Source organism: Jatropha curcas, chromosome 3 (genome assembly GCF_041381405.1).
Source record: "Jatropha curcas cultivar XTBG-Jc1 chromosome 3, XTBG_Jcur_1.0, whole genome shotgun sequence".
Lineage (NCBI taxonomy): Eukaryota > Viridiplantae > Streptophyta > Magnoliopsida > Malpighiales > Euphorbiaceae > Jatropha > Jatropha curcas.
Window position 1 is genome coordinate 6,949,864 of NC_143153.1, and position 3,566 is coordinate 6,953,429.

At 35.8% G+C, this 3,566-nt stretch overlaps 1 pseudogene; it reads right to left on the bottom strand.

Annotated features, from left to right (window-relative positions):
- Positions 1-1,039: 1,039 nt before the first annotated feature.
- Positions 1,040-2,304, bottom strand: LOC149497437 (uncharacterized; annotated as a pseudogene).
- Between the last annotated feature and the right edge of the window lie 1,262 nt (positions 2,305-3,566).

Sequence of the window (3,566 nt, forward strand, 5' to 3'; positions counted from 1 at the left end):
TCTGTCGACCATATAGGTGGGCGTCAATTTCTGCCCTTCCTTGCTGTCAAATCTGTTGCAGCAGCTGGTGAATTAATTTCGGCTTCATCTGTGACTTCTACTTCTTCAGTTGTGTTCTCCATTGATTCTTCTTCATTTGTGTTCCTTTTAATGTTGTCCCCCTATTCGAATTCCATTAATTGTTCACCTTCAAAATTTGAATTTCCCACACACAATCTTCTTCGAAAACTACATCACGGCTTACTAAAATTCTTTTGGCAACTGGATCAAACATTATGCACCCTTTGGATTCATCACTAACCCCAAATAGGACACAGCTCACACTTTTATCTTTAAGCTTGCTTCTCCTAGCATGTGGAATATAAACGACTGATGGCTTCTCTCCGCTCTACGCCTCTTCTGGGGTCATATCCTTTACAGCTAGGGTAAGCAATCAATTCAAGACATGAATCATCCACCTAACTACCTTTGGCCAGAAAATCTTAGGCACTTTCTTCTCTGTCAACACAGCTCTCACCAGGTTCATCACAGTACGATTCTTGTGTTTGGCCACTCCATTTTGTTGTGAAGTATAAGCTGTGGTCAATTGTCTCTTTACCCCATGATGTTTGCAGAAATCATTGAATTCTGCAGAGTTAAATTCTCCACCTCTATCTGTTCTTAAGCATTTAATGGGAATTTTTTCCACAAGTATTTTGAAACATTTAAAGTGATAAAATGTTTTTATTTTTTCTAAAAGAAAATAAGTCCATGCTTTCCTAGAAAAATCATCTATGAAACACAATAAATACCTCTTCTGGCTGCCTGAAGTTGATGTGATAGGACCATAAAGATCCGCATGAACTAGACCCAATTTTTTAGTTGCTCTCCACTGACACTTTTTAGGAGTTGGAGTCCAATGTTGCTTGCCTTTCATGCATGCCTTGCAAGTGACACTTGGACCTGCAATTTGTGGCAAATCTACCACCATATTTTTGTATTTCAAGGTACGTAAGCCTTTGTAGCTGAGATGGCCATAGCGGTAGTGCCAAAGTGTTGACTAATCTGTATTGCTAATTTGGAGACAACTTTCTTCATTTGTTGTGACAGGGGTTTCAGCAAGCAAAATGAACATTCGGTTTGCACTTACCATGGATTCCGCCATTTTTCCTCTTTGTGGATGATAAATACTGCACACTCCGTCTTCACATAGCACTGATACTCCCTTTTCTTGAAGTTGCCCGATGCTTAATAGATTATTTTTGAGTTTAGGTACACAATACACATCTCCAACGGTATAGCAAACTCTTTTCAAAAATAGTTTCACAACTCCTTTTCCAGTAACCTTCATTCTAGTATTATTTCCAAGCATGACAATGTGAGAAAAAGTTGTGTCCAAGCTTGAAAACATATTTTGATTCCCTTACATGTGGTTTAGACATCCAGAATCTAAGAACCACACATAACTCCTCTTTGCTTCATATAGTTCTACATATGCCATTAATAGCAGCTCATCTTCCTCTTCTAACTCTGCATAATTTGCTTCCTTGTTCAACTTTGGACATTCAAATTGGAAATGTCCTAAGTCGTGACATCGATAATATTCAATAGTTGCTTTGTTGAAAGTTGTTCTCCCTCTTCCTCTGTAAGGTGCTCTCCCTTTGTTGTTTGTTCCAGACCGATCTTCTACCTTCAGAACTTGATCTTCATAATCATTGCTTATCCTTCGAAATTTTGTTCATGCACCACCAATGAACTCTATAATTCATCGATGGACATATTGTCAGTTTCTTTTGATTCTTTGATGGACACTATAATATGTGAGCTTCTCAGTTAGGGTATGCAAGATTTTTTCAACAATCTTTATGCCATACATATCTTCTCCATTGCTCCTCATCTTGTTGGAGACCATCATATCTCTTGCAAAATACTCATTAATGGTTTCATCTTTCTTCATTGCAAGAACCTCAAACTCTCTTCTTAATGAGTTGAGAAGAGATTTCTTCACCTTTAAATTTCCTTAAACTTTCATTTCATTGAGTCCCAAACAATCTTGGTTGTGCAACGATCCAAGATTTGTTCAAAGACAATTCGATCAATTGCCTGGAATAGATAATGCTTGATTTGGTGATCCTTAGTTCTAACATTATCAAGTTGTGCTTGTTGCGCTTCAGTCAGCCTCGTTCCTATTGTCGTTTCTTTAAAACCATTCTCCACCAAGCTCCAAAGTCTTTTTGCCTTGAGAAGATTTTCCATTAGTTCACTCCAGTGATCATAATGATCGTCGAAGTGAGGAATCTTCTTCAAAGTGTTGTCTTCACTCATCCTCTCAGTGTTTGATCACTCGAAGTCTGCTACTTCTTTTTTACAAGCCCAGTGGGGTCTCTGATACCATTTGTAAAGTATTAAAATAGCAAAATCGCTAATACAGAAACATGAACAATTGGAGTTTTAAGTGATAATTTTATTGAAGCAGCTCTTAGCTATATATGGCCTTACATCTAACAAGAAAGAGAAAATTCAGACCACATATTACGTTAAGTGGTTTTGGAAAACAAGAATAAAATAAGATAGCTAAAATCTCTAACAAACCTAGAAGAATATGTCTTTATTTAACAGTCTCAAACTCGAGTAATTTCTTCCAACAAAATTTGGGTTGAAAAAATTAGCGTGAAAGTTGAAAAAATGTTGTAACCAAACTTTCAACTTCAAATTCTTTATTTTGCTTCTCCAAATTTACGCGTAAAAAAATAAAATTTGGAGTCAAAATTTTCAAAGCAGAATTCATTTAAATAGGGGTGAGTTCACAACTCTAAAATTTAATCCATAAACACAATGGACACAACCCTTTCTTTTGATTTGAATACAGTCCCTCAAAACTTACTTGCAACTTCAGAAGATGTGACCATACTCAACAATCAATCCTTAGATTTAATCTCTTTGTCATCCACTGAACAACCGCCTTCTGTAGACTCTAAAACCATACTACCACCAAGTAACGTTTCAGAGGAGGCTCGAAAAGGCAACAAAAGCAAAAACATCACTGAAGGTGCGAAAATACAGTTTGTATGTTATTGTGTTCTAAAACTGAAAAGGGTGAGTTAAATGCTTGCAGTATTCGTAAAGTTGCAATACTAAGACAATTTATAGAAATTGGCATAATGCAAAAAATGAACACAACTATTTTTATTTAAGCAATGAAATTAGGGTTTAGGTTATATATCTCTCTTTAGCATTTAAGGAGTTTATCAGAGTAAATATAAATGGGTACAACTATTTTTATTTAAGCACTGTCGTTTGGAGAGAAATTTTCCTCCGTTCAAGATTTATTAGAGTTGTGAGTAAATTTCACTATATGCGCATACTTAAATGTTAAGCATAAGCTTCTTAGTGAGATTTAATTTGTGCGCATAATGTGCTTGAATCTCACATCTTCTTAATACACTGTCTAGTCAATTTTTGAACATCAAACGCCAACCACAATAATATCTGCCACTTTCTTGAAATACTCTCAAAGTTAATGTTTAATCTATAAACCAAAGCAATGGCATATTGAATTTTTTGCTTTGGCATTAGTCTCAAAATTA